Source organism: Balaenoptera borealis (assembly GCF_965194805.1).
Source record: "Balaenoptera borealis genome assembly, chromosome: 16".
Lineage (NCBI taxonomy): Eukaryota > Metazoa > Chordata > Mammalia > Artiodactyla > Balaenopteridae > Balaenoptera > Balaenoptera borealis.
The window spans coordinates 16,082,068-16,100,454 of record NC_138872.1 but is presented as its reverse complement, the minus strand read 5'-3'; the positions used below and the strand labels follow the sequence as shown (position 1 = coordinate 16,100,454).

Sequence of the window (18,387 nt, the reverse complement as noted above, 5' to 3'; positions counted from 1 at the left end):
GGAATGGGTCCCACTTGACAGATGAGAAATCTGAGGCTCAGAGAAAGGACAGCCTGCTTGGCACATGTGTTACACATGGCAGAGCTGGGATTTGAATTTGAATCTGACTCCAGAACCTTCACTCTCCACCTTATTACTGTCTCCCCAGCCCCTGTCATGACATTCCAGTCCCTCTCCAACATCAGTCCCATCACTTCCCAGCACATTCCCCAAACACTAGTCAACCTGGATGACTTGCTGGTTGGTGAAAGGTGACACGGTTCTTTGCTAGTCCTCCCATTGCCCGATGGAGTCTAATTTTCCTCCTTTTGTACCTGGGCTGGACTGAGTGACTTGTTTGATAGAATGTGGTGGAGGTGACATTCCTGGACTTTGAGCCTAGGTCATAAGAAGTCTTGCAGCTGCCACTGGGGCCTCTTGAACATTCTTTCTGGGAACCCTGAGTCACTGTGTAGGAAATCCAAGTACCTTGAGATCATCACACTAGAGAACCCAGGTATAGTCATTTAGTCCACCAGCCTTTGCAGCATCTCCACCAAGAAACCAAACACACTAGTGGAGCCACGTTGGACCCTCCAGACCAGAACAGCTGCCAGCTGAATATGTGACTACAGTTGTGCCATGTGGAACAGAAGAATTACCCAGCTGACCCCAGCCCAAAGTCCTGACCTACACAATTGCATATATAATAACTGGCTGTTATCTGAAGCCACTAAGTCTTGGGGTGGATTGTTAGGCAGCCGTAGATAACAAATGCTGGCTCCAACACACCCCAGCCCCTCCAGTCTCTGCCCCTTAGTTTACTCCATCCTAACACCTGGAAAAGCCTTCTCCCAGATTCTGGACTATCAAGATTATGCTTTCCAAGCAAGTCAAATGCAAAGGAAAAAAATCAGGCTGTGTGCTGCACGTCTTCTGTTTGACCCTCCAGATGCACTTTCTGCCCTTCTCGCTACTGCTGTGCCAGCCAGCCTGATCACTACGGAAACACCAATAGGCTCGCTTGCTCTCCGACTTCTGGCTGGGTTTGGTTGATAGGGGGCACCAGCAGGAGTTCAGAAGGTGGGAGGAGGGAAAAGTCAGGATGTTTATTCCCTCTCTCCCCCGACACAGTCACTGGGTCAACTGTGTCTCTTTACCAAGGTCAAGGCTCCCAACAGGTGGCCCTCTCCACACCATTCCCTCCCCAGGTTCCCTCCTGCCCCTCGGGCTACTGCACTAGCCTTTATTGCTTTCCCTAAACTCTGCTCTCTGGGTTAGGGTCCCCCCAAAAGCAGAGCTTGAGATAAAAGATTTGAGCACAAGTAGTTTATTTGGGAAGAGATCCCAGGAAACATGGGAAGGGGAGGGCAGAAGTGAGACAGGACGTGAGAGAAGCTAATACATCCAGACAGCTTACCAGACGGGACAACTGGAACTCAGTCCCTCAGGGGAACTCGGAGATGACGAAGAATGTGTCCCAGAGCTAATCCAACTGAGGAGCAAGGAGGCTGCCAGCTTTATCCACCCACTGCCCACTGTCATTGTTGGAGGGCTGCTCCAGGATGTTACATTCCTGGAGTTTTTAGGTTGCTCAATACAGTGGCTCAGCTTACTTGCACAGTTAGAAAACACCTGCAGGAGAGAGAAAGGGAGAGAGACAGAGATGCTGACTCAGGTATTAGGAAGCAGCTGTTGCCATGTAGAGGTGACGCTGAGGACATATGGGCAGTGCACTGACAGCTACATCTACCTACTTCTTTGTAAATAAATAATTTGTAAATTATACAAGTTTAGTATTTTTTCAGCTTTACCAAGGTATAATTGACAAATAAAATAGTAAGATTAAAGTGTACGATGGGATGATTTGGTATACGTATCCATTTTGAAAGGATTTTTCCCCATTAAGTTAATGAATGCATCCATCACCTCACATATTTACCTCTTTTTGCATGTGAGAACATTTAAGTTCTACTCTCTTAGCAAGCGTCAATTATACAATAATGTTATCAACTATAGCCACCATATTATACATTAGATCCTCAGACTTTATTCATTTTATAACTGAATGTAAATAATCCCTTTATTAAACTCTCCTCAATTACTCACTTTGAATGTGTCGCCTCCTTCCTGCTGGGACCCTCAGTGATACAGGCTGGCCTTGAACTTCTCCACGTCAGTACACAGTGGGCCAATGTCTACAGAGTTGGAGGAGGAATGGAGAGAGATACCCTCCCCCAGATTCATTATCCACAAAGTACATCATTCCTGTGTGAAGAGAAGCGAGATCTATTTTCAAACATGCAGGAATTGTAACTCTCACATACCCTTCCTGAAAAATCTAGTTTAAGATCTAATTCCAGTCAACAACAACAACAACCAACAAAAAACAAACAAAAAAACCCCCCACAGAACTAATGCATAAGAATATCCCAATCTGAAACAATCCTGGTCAGGAATATTATCTCCAGTTAAAGAATTAAGTTGTGACAATAACATTGGTAACTTAGTACTACAGCACTAAGTGTAATTGTTAAAGTTGTGAAGGGGAAGAGTTACATAATGAAAAAAATCTGACTTTCAAGGCAGATGTATTAGGGTAACGGTAGTTACTGTAACACACAGAATGTTACAAATACCTGGCAAATATGCTAGAAGTAGAGTTCTTGTTCATGTAACAATTCTGGGTGGGCAGAAACTCTCCACTCAGTCCTTCTGAATCTACAACACGTGGGTCTCAAGGTTACCCTGGGGGTCATCTTTATTCCAGCCATTCAGAGGGGAAGAGAGTATTAAGGAGTGTTGAGGCTTTTGAGGGGCCAGGCTCAGAAGCGGCACAGAACTCTTCAGTCCACATTCAATCACCACAACTGGGTCATGTGGCCACACTGAATTGCAGGGGAGACTGGGAAATGTAGTAGTCCAGGCTGGGAAGGAGCGGAGAGCCCGGATGTGGATGAGCATCTAGCAGTCTCTGCTGGAGTTGGAATGCATCTTCCTGAAGGTAGCCCTTTTGCTCCCCTTCCCATAAGACTTGTCATCATCTTCCATGTATCAGAGTCATGGGACCTTGTGTAACCTCACCAGCCAGGTGGATAGTCTTCAAAGGCAGGACACGTTCAACTTCTCCTACATCTCCAGCCCTGACCCAGGGCCTGCTGGAGAGTAGGAGCTCGTTATATGTTGGTGGAATGATGGAAGGTGAGTAGACAATTCAGATCATTGTTCACAAGCTCCTGAGATATAGGGGAAGCCCTTGCCTGAGCGTGACCTTGTGTCCAGTCCTATGAAGGGCTCAGGCTGCCTTGGGTTAAGGGAGGACAAGTCAAAGCATAAGGGAAAGGATTTCAAGACATAGGCAAATTAATCCCTCTTAACCCCACACACTTATACAAAATATGTATCACAATAATAGCTCCTATTTATTGAGTATCTATTAAGTGCTGGTTATCGCAAGAAGGTATGTGTGTGATCTCATCAAATTCTCGCAGCGGCCCTGTGAGGTAAGTGATTAGCTCCGTTCACTGGTGCAGAAACTGAGGCTCAAAGTGGTGAGAGGTGAAGCTGGAGTTTGAGTGTAAATATGCTAGACCTCAGCCTGTGCTCTTGACCTCCGTCAGCATCCCGAAGAAAGCAGGATAGGTTGGGCAGCAACCAGGTCTGGAGGAGCCCTGGGCGGGCAGGCAGGAGCCCTGGGTTTGCATCCCAGCTCCGCATCTGGCTCTGTGTGACTGAGAGTGGGTCACCTCATTTGTTCAGCACATAGTTCCCTAGCTGGCTCTGGACCAGTCACAGGATATGGAGAGAAGAATCCCATTCCCAAGCTGGTTTGCTCACAGTGCAGCAGGGGGGCCAGTGCCATTGGATTGATACAATATGACAAGGGTCATTAAGCATTTCTTCCTCTTTGGCTCTGTTGTCTTCCTCTGAGAAACTGTGAGCAAGGGATTGGGACATCAAGGGTTGCAAACTCAAAGGGTAACAGAGCCAGCATGGAATGCAGACTGGAGTCTCGGCTCCACTGCTTCCAGCTTTGTGACCTGTGACCTAGGCAAGTCTTCTCTGAGTCTCAAATTCCTCATTTGTTGAGTGGGGACACACATTTACATATCGAGCTCATAGGGTAGTGCGTATATATATAACATACCTAGCTCATAGGGTAACCCATATACATATCTAGCATATAGGATAACGTGTGTGTGCGTATATATATATAAAACTAGCTCATAGGATTATATATATATGATTATATATGATTTATATATAATACAGGATTATATGTATCTATAAAATATTATATATGTAATATATATACCTTACATATAATATATATAATATATGCCTTATAGATATTATATATTATATATATACCTTATAGATATTATAGAAATTTAATATATATATATATTAGCAATAGAAGTGGGGATTGCTCAATGAGGAAGCAGATGCTCCAACTAAATCCTGCCGTGCTGAATGAATTCAGTGTTGCCAGATCCTCCAATTATTCCAGAAAAGCCAAATATTGCCATTTTAATGTTCAAAATGTGTTCAAATAGCTCCTGATTTTAAAAACTTTGTATGAGCTAAAGAAAACATCTGTGGGCCAGATTTTGCCCCTGGCCCTGTGGACTCCATAACAGCTAAGGTCTCTGCTGATTCTCATCTTCTAGGATCTCTGAATAGGAAAGAGGACAATAAGGGAGGGGTTGCCCCCAACTTAAGTTTACAGCATTAGAATCAGATGCACACAACAGAAAGTCCTAAAATAATAGTAGCCAAAACAAGAAAGAAGTCTATTTCTCTGTCATGTGAAAGAAGTCCAAAGGTGGGCAATGCAGGCTGGTATGGCAACTCCATGAAGATGGTTCCTTCCATCTCTCTTTCTGCCATCCCTAGCAAGTGGCCCCCTTTCCTCATTGTCCAGTATGGCTGCTGGAGCACTGGCCATCACATCTGCAGCCCAGAGAGCAGAGTGAAGGAAGACCACTTCTCTTATAAAGATACTTCCTGACTTGCTCACAACACTACTAGTTATATGGTCACATGGCCACACCTAATTGCAAAAGAGACTGGAAAATGCCTTGGAGCTAGGGGGAAAGGTAGCTATCTAAAAAGGGAGATTCTGTTACTAAAGAAAAAGAAGGTAGTAGATATTAGAAGGCAAACAGCCTAGTGTGTGAGGAGGGCATGTGGCTAGCTGGAGGGGGTGTTACCAGGCAGCTAGCCTCTGCCGCCCACTTCACCTCTTCTGCCTCATGTCTTTGAGTCTCTTTCTGACCAAAAGAAAATTAGAGAACAAGACAAAAAGAGGCCAGCTGAATAGAATAATGACAGCAGCAACTTACCAAGGACCTGCTAGATTCCCGGCCCTGTGCTGAGCCTTGCGTGAACATTCTCTCAGATCATCATGGTCCAGCCTGGGAGCCTCCTGCTCCGGTGGGGAGGGGTCATGCCCTGCCTGTGCCAGCTGGGGTAGAAGAAATCCAGTTGTCCCACAGATGGTTACCCACCAGCCTTTCTGGTTTTAACTCTGCTCTGCACCTCGGCCTGTGGAGATTCCTGGTCCCTCCAACCCCTGAGACTTTCTGAAGATCTTAAATTGTCTTGTGTCCTGATGGCTCCCCGTAAATTGTCAGGTTTCAACCTCTCGGGTTTCTTAAGTCAGTCCCCACTCACCATCTGCTTTCCAGCTTCCAGAATGTGGTTGACTCCTCTGATCTGCTGTCATCTTCTCACATGGTCTCTTTGTCCCAGCGGACAGGTTTGCATTTTTTTTTTTTTAATGCCTTTATGTCCTCATACTGGAACTCCAGAGAACAGTGAAGGTAAATCTATCTGTTCAGTCTGCCATGTTTAACTGGCAGCCTCCAGCCTGCATCCTTCACTCGGGCAGCCCTCAGCAGTAGAAGGATTGTATAGCATTCCCACCCCACCCCTCTTCTTCCTCACCGGCTCCAGGAGTCCGCGGGACCCTCAGCGCACGGGGCTCTCTTTCTCCCCCTCTGAGCCGGGGCATGCTTATCTCCTGCCTCTACAGCCCCAGACCTGCTTCTCAAGGGCGGGGATCTTGCCTCTTTCTTCTTTGCACTTAGACAGTACTGGGCAAGCCCGTGGCAGGTGGCTATGAGTCTCTGGTGTGTCTCATTCCTGAGAAGTCAGGGGTGGGCTTTAATGAGTTAAAATTCAAAGCTGGGGATGTGAGCCAGTCATTTCTAAATTGGAACATCAGAGTAAATCTCCTCCCAAGGGTATATCCCCACTGTGTTTACAATGGAATCCAAAGTCAGCACTCAAGGGGAAAACCTGATAGAGTGCCCTCGTTCTTGTAAACCCCTTAGGAAGGTGCTGAGGTGGAGACAGACACACTGCCGCTGGGTGAATCTGACACAGCCGGCACCTCCTCCAGGGTTTCCTCCCCATGTCTTGCTTAAGTGCCCACAGGAGATCCTGGTTTGGGTTCAGAAGCCATGTTGTATGAACAATACGCATCCCCAGACCCCAGAATCCCCCTCAGTGGGTCCTGATGCTCACAATACTCATAAGAGGCACGTGGTCCCCAAGAACTAAGGTGAGCATCCATCCCAGCTGGATAGGCCTGATGAGCTTTCTAGGATGCAGGGGTTCCAGTGCTGAATCCAGGACAGTACCAGGGCAACCTGGATGGCTGGGTTACCGTCAACAACACCTGTGGCAGCAGGTTTGCTCCTTGTATGCCCTCCTGGGTGTGTACTTGTTGCACATGAGGCTTAAAATGGTTATCTCTGTTTCCCACCCACCCCACCCCCACCTTGCCTAGCAAGGCAGATGGTGGAGTGGTTCAGTGAGTGGACTCTAGAACCGGGATGCCTGGGTCCAAACGCCAGGTCCAACACCAGCTGTGAAGCAAGTCACTCTACCTCTCTCTGCCTCGGTTTCCTCATCTATAAAATGGGAAGAAGAATCTTAAGTTCTACCCCATAGGGTTATTGCAAGGATTAAGTGGGTTAATGGACATAAAGCACTTAGAATGTATAAGTGGCCCAATTCCTTATCTAAAACACCGATGTCTCAGGGCCCTCATGCATTTTGGGATTTGGGGAGTTTGGGGGTTTTAGAAAGCACATGCCATATGTTATAGTAAGACGCTAGTGGTGGGGGGGATTAAATTAGGAGTTTGGGATTAATATATACACACTACTATACATAAAATAGATAACCAACAAGGACCTACTGTATAGCACAGGGATCTCTACTCAGTATTCTGTAATAACCTATATGGGAAAAGAATCTGAAAAAGAATGGATATATGTATATGTATCACTGAACAATTTTGCTGTATACCTGAAACTAACACAACATTGTAAAGCAACTATACCCCAATATAAAATTAAAAACTTTAAAAAAAGATACTAGTGGGGGGTCTGGGTTAGCATGCCATAATTAAACACATTAATATTTCTGCAGAGAATAATGTATGCATATTCATACAACTGATCAGGTTGGGTTTTTGCCACTAAATGAGTTTGCGTGCTAAACTTAAATTATTTTGCTCAGACTTTCTGGCTCCCACCAGAAAGAGATGATTGTGGGTGCCCAGGGGCGGCTGAGAAGCCACAGATCCTTCTTGGGCTCCATGATCTCGCCTACCCAGACCAGACTCCCGCCTGGATCCCACGGCAGTTTTGCCAGAAGCATCGTTTGCTCATACCTTCTCCAAGGCCTATCCTCCCCTCCTCCACTGAGGGCCAGCTGTCTTCCCCAGCTCAGACTGGGAAAGGCTCTTGGAAATTTGAATTTGCATCCAACACCCCCCCTCCACCGCCACCATATTGAAAGGAACAGAGACAAATCACTAAGTTGAGGGCCTGGGTAGAGAAAGAATAAAAGAGAGTCCCCTCTGTCTTTGAAGTTTGTTCAGAGCTGTTGATGCGGAAAGGCTTTGCTCGAAAACTCCATGAACCCAAAAGAGCCTTGGGCACAAAAGCTCTGAGTTGCCCTCAAGAAGTGATTACACAGCAATTACACCGGATGTGCATTAAGCACTAATAACACAAATCCTTACAGAGGCTTACAATCATCTCCATGGCAGATGCTGCCTCCCTTGCAGGAAAGCGTGGGAAGGGATGCTGGGAAGTTTCCTCAGGTGAGGTGCGTTTTCTCTGAGCCCTCCAGAAAACGTATGTTTGACAGGTGCTCAAGGTATTAGGGAATTAGAGTGACTGAGAGGGGGAGGCGAAGCCCCAGCCCAGCCCAGCCACTAAGAGAGGGCTCACCTGGATGGCTCTGTCCACAACTCACAGGGTTCCCTCCCAGCCCTCACCACTCGGACATTCCTGGCACAGCTACCTCAACATGGGATGTTAATTTGCAGATTCATTTCTTTCGGGATTTGACTGTCTGGGAGGGAGAATTCATTCCTGCTTCTTGTCAGTGGAGCTTAGGCAATCAAGGACATGGGCCCTTTCCCTAGAGGGAGAGAGATGGGGACGATTAGAGTCAGGCTTCTGAACCAGACCTGCAGGCCTAGCTCCTCACTCTGCCCGTCGGGCATTTCTAAGCCTTATGCCAACTGGAGTCACAGAGGAGTCAGGGTTTCCCTTCCTCTTGTTACCCCCTCCACCATCTGGGGCGCCCCCTCTCCCTCTTGGCCACCTAACTCCCCCTCCACCCCAAAAGGGCCCTGGACTTGGAACAGCTCCCTCTTTTTCACTTCCTAAGAAAGATCCCAAGGAAGAAGACTGGAGTAGGAATTAGGAGACTTCAGTCCAAGTTTCAGCTCTATCCCCAACACACTGTGACCTGAAGCTGGCCCCTTGTCCCCTCTGTGCCTCAATTTCCCCATATGTTTGAGGGAGAGATTGAATTTGAGCAGGAGCTGCAAAATCAAATGGCTCTAGAAGCCAGGCAGACTGAGAGCAGGAATCAGGTGAGCTAGAAAATGCCAGCCAGGCTGAAGGGGACAACAGCTACAAAAGTCCAGCTCATCACTGTCACGTAGAAAAGTAAGCCCTGTGTTGCCAGAATTCTGATTTTTCAAGAGAAGATGTATTAGTCAGGATAGGCTGCTGTAACAAAAAATCCCAAAGCGCGTGGCCTTAATATTGTAAAGATGTGTTTCCTGTTCCCACCATAGTCCAATGTGGAGGCTCCACACAGCCATGGATGAGCCCTGCTCCTTTCATCCTTGGCTCTGCCATCTCCTAAGGCCTAGAAGTCCCCCCCTGGATCTCCTGCACCCGCCCCACAGACCCAGAAAAGAGTGTGGAGGATTGGGAGGGAGGTTTCAGGAACCGGGCAGGAAGTGGTACATATTACTTCTGCCCACATTCCACTGGCTAGAATGTAATCACATGATCCTCGTAACCGCAAGGGAGGCTGGGAAACAGAGTCTTTGTGCAGGGAAGAACAGGGTATGGGTTTGGAGAAAGGTAGACATTTGGTGAAAGTCTCTGCCACAAGGTGAAAATCTAGATTTTATGTGAAACCTAATTTTTAAATATTGACAAGTAGTTAAAAAAAATTTTAAGATATTATGTGGATTAAACAAAGCCTTCTTTTTTTTTTTTTTTTCTACATTTCAAGCCAGGTCTCTTTTTTTTTTTTTTTTTTTAAGCTTATTTATTTATTTATTTATTCATTTATTGATTGATTGATTGCTGTGTTGGGTCTTCGTTTCTGTGCGAGGGCTTTTTCCAGTTGCGGTGAGCGGGGGCCACTCTTCATCGCGGTGCGCAGGCCTCTCACTATCGCGGCCTCTCTTATTGCGGAGCACAGGCTCCAGATGCGCAGGCTCAGTAATTGTGGATCAAGGGCCTAGTTGCTCCGCGGCATGTGGGATCTTCCCAGACCAGGGTCGAACCCGTGTCCCCTGCATTGGCAGGCAGATTCTCAACCACTGCGCCACCAGGGAAGCCCCACATAGCCTTCTTATGAACTGTATAGCCCACATGCTATGTCTGTGACCACTAGGTTAGAGGGTCTCATCTTGCCCAAATGAGCTATGATTCTACAGGGATGGGCCATTGATTGGTGAGATGGCTGTTTTCATTTACTCACTCACACGTTCACACAGTCATTCAACAAACGTCTATTGAAATCCTACTTCATGCCAGACCTTGTGATAGGCAGTGAGGATACAAGAACAAAAACAACAACAAAAAACCCATTCCTTCCCTTGAGGAGTTCACAGTTGTTTTTACCCCTGGGTAGAAAATAGTGTTCAATTTTTAAAATGTAATTTTAGACTCATTTGCCATAGTGCTACATTTTAACAGAGGAGCATTCCTTAACAGGAAAAAAATGACTTCCTAGGGGGAATTCTAGGTTAAGGACTAATAGGGAGACCAGTAAGCAGAGCCAGGAGCCCTGATTGGAATATCCCCTCCAAGCTTTACCATTCAGCATATGGGTGGGCTCAAGTAAGTGGTTTGTCCTGGCTGAGCCTCAGTCTCCACCTCCGTGAAATGGGGATGGTAGTACCTATTTTTCAGGGCATCGGGGAAACAAGAGAAGCAGGTAGCAAAGCTGAGCTTGGTGCCTGGCACACAGTAGATACATTACCCCTTGTTCCCCAGTGGCCACTGTGGTGAGCCAGGGGTGACTGCTTTGGGATGGTCAGTGTCCCAGCATCTCCCTTAATTCCCAGCCAGCGTTTACTGGGTGTGACCCTGGGCCAGGCCCTGTGCTGGGTGCTGGGGACACTTGGTGAGAAAGGGCTGGCCCACCGAGAGGAATTCATAATCCAGAAGCAGCCGCCTTCTGACCTCTGTGGGTGTGAGGCTCACCCATGACAGAGGTGTACCCTTCATCCCCTCAAATCAAGAGGCAGGTGGGAGGGCAGAATATATGCTCAGTCCAGAGTTACTTTACCATAACAAGCAGGTTGGTCATCTTGGTTGACATCAGCCAAGAAGAAGCATCAGCAGAAGCCTTGGAAGGACCCTCAAGGGACTGGGGTGGGGATGGGGGCTTGAGACGGGCTCAGGCTGGAGAGAGAAAGAAAGGGTTCTGCTTAGGCCCTGGTTCACAAAGAGAGCCCTGCACAGACTTTGAAAACAAACCTATGCTTACCAAAGGGGAAACATGGGGGGAGGGATAAATCAGGAGTTTGGGATTAACATATACACACTACTATATATAAAATAGATAATCAACAAGGACCTACTGTATAGCACAGGGAACTCTACTCAATATTCTCTAATAATCTATATGAAAAAAGAATCTGAAAAAGAATGGATATATGTATAACTGAATCACTTAGCTGTACCCCTGAAACTAACACAACACTGTAAATCAACTATACTCCAATATAAAATAAAAATTAAATTCAAACATGCAAAAACCAAAGAGAGCCCTGCAACTTGGTGCTGTCTCCAGGGCCAGAAAACTTCTTCTAATCTAACGCTGTCTAAGGTCCTCCAGCCAGCCCTGTGGTGGGGAGGGGAGGTCATAAGGCTCATTTTAGAAATGAGGACATGGAACGAAGCATAGAGACATGATTCCAACTTGCCCAACGCTACACGGCTGCTAAGAAGTGGCCGGGAGATTCAAACCCAGGTTCACACTCTTTTCTATGCTTCACAACCGTGGTGCCGGGGAGAGAGATTTCTGCTCTAGGACTCAGATGACCTCCTCTGGGGGCTCCTGATCAGCCATCCAGGATGGAGGAAGGGAAGCTGGCCAGCTCGGGCTCTGAAGGGGTCTGGCAGGAAACACAGTTCTATGTCCAAGGCCTGCAGGCTGTCTGGGAAGCTGGAGTTCCTCCCTCCCTCTCTCCCTTCCTTCCTTCCTTCCTGGTTGATTCCCAACTCCGGCAGTTACTGTCTGGGTGAACTTGGCAGGTCACTTCAGCCTTTGGAGTCACTGGTTGTACTATATACCTGGCTCTGCTCCAAGTATACAGAGGGGACAGGGTAAGCTAGACAGACAGACATGGCCTCCAGCCTCATGGGGCAGCTAACCTATTTTGGAGGCCTCCTGGATGAAGTGATGCTGGAACAGAGATTGACAAGATGAGAAGCTGTAACCCACATGCAACAGCGGTAGGCGGAGCAGAGGCTCCATTCTGGGAAGAGGCAGAAATGGATTTACCAGGCTTACCATGAAGCTACAAAGCTTAAGCTCCAGAGCCCCTCACTTGCCAGACACCTTCCAGTGACATGGAAGGGGCCCAAGCAAGGCACACTCTGGATCACATGGTGTTGTAGAGTTTGCCAAAGTAAGCTAATCTAACTGCAGCTGAATAAGAATGCTGACTCTTTTCTCTTTGACTTCCCCCTCGGTCATACTTCCCCTCATTTGGGGTGTTGCTGGCACGGCGGTGGTATTTTTTTTTTTAATTTTATTTATTTATTTATGGCTGTGTTGGGTCTTCGTTTCTGTGCGAGGGCTTTCTCCAGTTGCGGCAAGCGGGGGCCACTCTTCATCGCGGTGCGCGGGCCTCTCACTATCGCGGCCTCTCCCGCTGCGGAGCACAGGCTCCAGACGCGCAGGCTCAGCAATTGTGGCTCACGGGCCCAGCCGCTCCGCGGCACGTGGGATCCTCCCAGACCAGAGCTCGAACCCGTGTGCCCTGCACTGGCAGGCAGATTCCCAACCACTGCGCCACCAGGGAAGCCCATGGCGGTGGTATTTTTGAGGAGCTAGCAGCTAAGGGGAAGTTGTCATGGAATACCGCATCGATGAAAATAACAAAACTCAAAATACATCATTGCTAAGAGGACATTGGCAACAAACTGATTAATAGGCGGCACCTTATTCAAAGGATTTTTAAGATTAATGATCAAGGAAACATGAAAAGTCCTGAAATCTTACACCTCCTCTATGAAAGAAACTTGATAGATGTTTTTCTAAATTTGACAACAATCCTAAAATTTTATGACCTCACCCATAATGAGTTGTGAAGTTGAAAGAAACTTTTCTAAACTATCAACAATTAAAACAAACAACCAAACAAAAACAACCAAACAAAAAAACCTTTTGGTTAACTGTGCTAGAGAAAAGGCTAAATTATCTTCTTATTTTCTCTAAAGAAAATGACATTGGGACTTCCCTGGCGGCACAGTGGTTAAGAATCCATCTGCCAAGGCAGGGGACACGGGTTCGAGCCCTGGTCCGGGAAGATCCCACATGCCGCAGAGCAACTAAGCCCGTACACCACAACTACTGAGCCTGTGCTCTGGAGCCTGCGAGCCACAAGTACTGAAGCCCGCGCGCCTAGAGCCCGTGCTCCGCAGCAGGAGAAGCCACTGCAATGAGAAGCCAGCACACTGCAACAAAGAGTAGCCCCCGCTCGCCACAACTAGAGAAAGCCCACGTGTAGCGATGAAGACCCAAACATAGCCAAAAATAAATAAGTAAATAAATTTTTAAAAAAGAAAAGAAAAGAAAATGACATTACAAAATCAATGCCATGTGAAGAGGTTATCCTAAAAGTATAGAGCCAAAAGGTAGGAATTAAAATGTTACAGAGGTGTATCAGGTGATAAATGTGAATATTATGTTATTTTTCTAGATATTCTCTAGTGTTCATCAGCTTTTAAAAATTCGTTGTGGTTTTTCATCACAAATTTTGCCATATTTAGGTACACTTACGCTATCATCTGCTTATTATTTTTATTTAATTAATTTCATTAAACAAATATTTACCAATTATCTACTTGTCTAGGCACTGTTGAGGTTTGGGAGATAACAGATGTGAACAAATAAGAAAAACTCCTTGCCCTCAAGGAGCGCATGTCTAAAATTTATTTTAAACAGATACCTGATATCACCTCAATCAACTGAAAAACCAATATCACTTGAAAAAGATGACGATTTATTTATTATTTTTAAAATTTTATCTTATTGACATATGGTTGATTTACAATGTTGTGTTAATTTCTGCTGTACAGCAAAGTGATTCAGTTATACATATATGTACATTCTTTTTCATATTCTTTTCCATTATGGTTTATCATAGGATATTGAATATAGTTAGTTCCCTGTGCTATATAGTTGGACCTTGTTGTTTATCCACTCTATGTATAATAATTTGCATCTGCTAATCCCAAACTCCCATTCCATCCCTCCCCCACCCCCTCTCACCCTTGGCAACCACAAATCTATTGTAGTCTTTATGTGTGTCTCTATTGTGTGTCTCTATGTCTGTGAGTCTGTTTCTGTTGAAAAAGATTTAAAAAATGAAAATAGTAAAAGCAAAACAATGCTGGCCTCACACACACACACAAAATTCGCTGTGGTTTTGTTTCTGGTTCTAAATACTCACATTCTTATCTGATTTTTTGTTCTCTTTTCCTTAAAGAAGGTCTCCCAGCTTTATAAGTTTCAGGTCCACAAAACCTGGATGCACTTCTTTGGAGTGGATATGGCATGTGCAAAGGCCCAGAGGTAGTGGGGTGGGAGCTTGGCTGTGATCAAGGAATAGAATCACACAGAGGACAGACACAGGAGGAGGGAAGGGTATTGCCCGTAATCCTGAAATGGCCTCTCACTGGCTGTGGCCAAAGAGGGGATGGAACCTTCGGAGCCTTATCCAGAGAGACCAAGGCCAAAGACAGGACCTCATAAGTCATTTCCTCCACCTCCCACCAGTGCAGGAATCATCTCCCTGACAGCTGCCCACCGAGCCTTAGCTCTGCACACTTCCTGGCTTGGGGAGCTCACTTCCTCCCCCAAATCTGATACTATCATAGGTCAAAACTCTGGTGGTGGGTTCTACCTTCAAGCTGACCACTGTCTGTGGTTCCTTCTTGGGTCATCATCTTCCCTAGGGTCCCCAGAAATTGGTTGCTTCTTCCCATCTCATTATAGCTCTGCAGACACGTGAGGCCAGTGCTCATGTTTGTCTCTGCCCAGGATTACCTGGCTTCCTTCAAAGATTCCTCTTATGACTTGCCTTCCAAAGCCTTCCTCATCCATTATGATTTCTATCCACACATACATATGTGATGACAACGATGATGATGACAACGATGATGATGATAGCTGACACACCTTGAGTGCCTACTGTGTACTAGGCTCTGGGCTGGGTGCTGTTTATGCTTAATCTTTACGGCAATCCTGGGAAATAGATACAGCTATGAAGCCCATTTTACAGATGAGGAAACTGAAGCTCAAAGAAATTAAATAACCTTTCTAGGTTACACAACAGATAGGTGGCGTAATCGGACTCTCTGACTTTAGAGCTCATGCTTTTAATCACCACATGAAGTGGCTGGAAGTAGGGAATTCCAATCTGTGTATATAGGAATAATATTGTTTTTTGTCTATAATCAATGTAGGTCGTTTCATCAGGAAGTTATGCCAGTTATAATTGTATATGTGTCTAGTATCTAAACTTTAAAATGCACAATTCAAAACTTGACAGAATTGAAGGGAGAAATAGAATCTACAATAACAGTTGAAGATTTAAAAAAAATTTTTTAAATTGTAATGGTAAAATACACATAACATAAAATTTACCATATTAATCATTTTAAGTGTATAATTTTGCCATGTTATATATATTTACATTTTGTCCAACTGATCGCCAAAGCTTTTTCATCTTGTAGAACAGAAACACTACCCATCAAACAACTCCCCATTCCCCCTCCCCTCAGACCCTGGCCACCACCACCCTTCTACTTTCTCTCTTTTTCTTTTTTACATATATATATATATATATATATATATATATATATATATATATACACACATACATATATATGCTTGCATATATTTTATTTTATTGAAGTATAGTTGATTTACAATGTTGTGTTCATTTCTGCTGTACAGCAAAATGATTCAATTATACTTATATATACATTATTTTTCATATTCTTTTCCATTATGGTTTATCAAAGGATATTGTATATAGTCCCCTGTGAAATACAGTAGGACCTTGTCATTTATCCATCTTATACGTAACAGTTTGCATCTGCTAATCCCACCCTTCTGCTTTCTATCTCCATGAATCTGACCACTCTAGGGACCTCATGTAAGTAGAATCATATAGTTCTCGTCTTTTTGTGACTGGCTTGTTTCACTTAGCATGATGTCTTCAAGATTCATCCATGTTGTAGCATGTGTCAGAATTTCCTTTCTTTTTTTAAAATTAACTTATTTATTTATTTATTTTTGGCTGTGTTGGGTCTTTGTTGCCGCATGCAGGCTTTCTCTAGTTGCGGCGAGCGGGGGCTACTCTTTGTTGCGGTGCGCAGGCTTCTCATTGCGGTGGCTTCTCTTGTTGCAGAGCACAGGCTCCAGGGTGGGAAGGCTTCAGTAGTTGTGGCACACAGGCTTAGTTGCTCCACGACATGTGGGATCTTCCCAGACCAGGGATCAAACCCGTGTCCCCTGAATTGGCAGGCGGATTCTTAACCACTGTGCCACCAGGGAAGTCCTCCTTTCTTTTTAAGGCTAAATAATATTCCATTGTATGTATATACACATTTTGTTTATTCATTCATGTATCAGTGGACATTTGGGTTGCTTCCACCTTTTGGCTATTGTGAATAATGTCGCTAAGAACATGTGTGTACAAATGTCAATAGCTGTTTCTCAGTCAATGAGAAGTCAACTAGTAACAAACCAAATCAGTAAAAACCCAATGATCTAAATAATACCAGCAACCACCTTGAGCTATTTGACATTTATAGTTCATTATACCCAACAACTTCTCTTCAAGTGCTTGTGGCACCTTCACCAGGACAGACTTATGCTCTGCCTTGAGCTAGTCTCTCTATATTTCAAAATACTGAAATCTTACAGTGTCTTCTCTGATCACAGTGGAATGGAATTATATATTAATAACACTATATCTAAATAAACAGATATTTTGAAATGTATTTATACATTTATAAGTAACTCAGGCATCCAAGAAGAAATCATGAAGAAAATTAGAAAATATTTCAAACTAAGTGAAAATGAAAATACAGTATATCATCATTTGTGGGATGCATCTAAAGCAGTGTCTAAGGGAATTTTTAACTTTCAGTGCTTATATTAGGAAAGAAGAAAGGTCTTATACTCTGGCCTTTATGGAGAGTCTCTCAAATGTCTTAGAATAAACCTCTCTTGTTTGAACCAGAGTGGTTTCTTTTGTTTCCAAGTAAAAGTCTCGGTTGATCAAGTAATTAGTACCAGGAGTAGGGTCTGTGATGATTAATTTTATGTGTCCACTTGGCTGGGCTCTGGTGCCCAGTTGTTTGTTCAAGTATAGATGTTTCTGTGAAGGTGTTTTAAAGATGTGATTAACATTTATAACCAGTTGGCTTTAAGAAAAGGATGTTACCCTCCGTAATGTAGATGGGCCTCCTCAGTGAGCTGAAGGCCTTAAGTGCAAGAACTTTTTCCCAGAGAAGAAGGAATTCTGCTCCAAGACTGCAACATAGATCTCTCTCTCTCTCTCCCTGCCTCCCTCCTTCCGTCTCTCTCTCTCCATATATTATATAGATGTGCATGTGTGTGTTTATGTGTGTCTTAGTGAGCCAGCTAAGATGTGTAATACTTACTGATCACCAAGTCCTATTAGCATGATATCCTCAATAAATTGGACCAGTGTGGTACTTGTGAGATGGTCACGCAGAGCTGGAAGTCTGTCCTCATCTTCTGCCATCAAATGTGAGAAGCAGGAAGTTAAGTGTCCAGTCACAGAGAGTGTGACACATGCCATGCTGGGGGACCCACAGGGGTGGCGAGAGAACAGAGGGGCCCTGCGCCAGCCCAAATGCCCGAGAGTACTTCCCAGGGGAAGGGACGTTTCCACTGAGACCTGTCGGCTGAACCAGAGTTAGCCAGTTTGAAAGAGTTACAGGAAGAGATGGGAAGTGACATTCCAGGCAGAGGGGACAGTAAGTGCAAATGCCTGAAAAGAGGGAAAGCCTGGGGCTTTCGGGGGACCATAAGAGGTTTAATGTGGCTAGATGGTAGGATGCAAGCAGGGGTTGGCCTGGGTGGTGGTGGGGAGCGGGGATGGCTAGCAGGTGTCTGCTTCTCTCACTTGACGTTGTCGTATGAACCTCGTCTTATGTCAGGAAGCATTCTTCTACCGCAGGACTTCTAAAGGCTGCACTCTGTTAATCCCTTGTACGTTCTGTTGCATAGTAATCAGTCCCCCAGTGTTGACCATTTAAATTCTTTCTAGTTTTCCCCTATTATAAACAATGCTGTGATGAACATCTTTGTCCATACATCTTAGTGCACATGTATTATTATCTCCATATAGTAAAGATGGAAGTTGTGGGAGCTGCCCAGGGCCCAGGCTTGAATGCTGCCTTGGAGAGGCCTGAGTCACATTTGTTTGCCAAGCCAGTTCTGGGGCCTCTTGGGCAGTCCTTTGTTGGGGGTCTGCTTAAGGGGCCATAAACAGGGAGATGCTGGGAGAAGGCTTCAGGGAATGATAAAAAGCCCTGACCATGATCTCTGGCTGCCCAGGCTAGATAAAGACTA

General features: G+C 45.2%; 2 protein-coding genes across 8 annotated transcripts in view; both read right to left on the bottom strand.

Annotated features, from left to right (window-relative positions):
• ADA (adenosine deaminase) overlaps window positions 1-18,387 on the bottom strand; it is a 113,538-nt gene that overhangs the window by 30,029 nt on the left and 65,122 nt on the right. For 2 of the 6 annotated variants that reach the window (XM_082361772.1, XM_082361773.1), the window contains exons 2-3: window positions 10,828-10,943; window positions 1,400-1,614 (exon numbers count right to left, since the gene is read on the bottom strand). The gene's annotated coding sequence lies outside the window, so the exon portion shown is untranslated. Of the gene's footprint in view, window positions 1-1,399; window positions 1,615-10,827; window positions 10,944-11,918; window positions 12,262-17,450; window positions 17,564-18,387 lie in introns of those variants that run through there. The other 4 variants (XM_082361782.1, XM_082361783.1, XM_082361771.1 and 1 more) reach the window with 4 other exon arrangements.
• Window positions 16,032-18,387, bottom strand: part of RIMS4 (regulating synaptic membrane exocytosis 4) — a 143,695-nt gene continuing 141,339 nt past the window's right edge. The window contains exon 7 of one of the 2 annotated variants that reach the window (XM_082361809.1): window positions 16,032-17,547. The gene's annotated coding sequence lies outside the window, so the exon portion shown is untranslated. The remainder of the gene's footprint in view (window positions 17,548-18,387) is intronic. The other variant, XM_082361808.1, reaches the window with a different exon arrangement.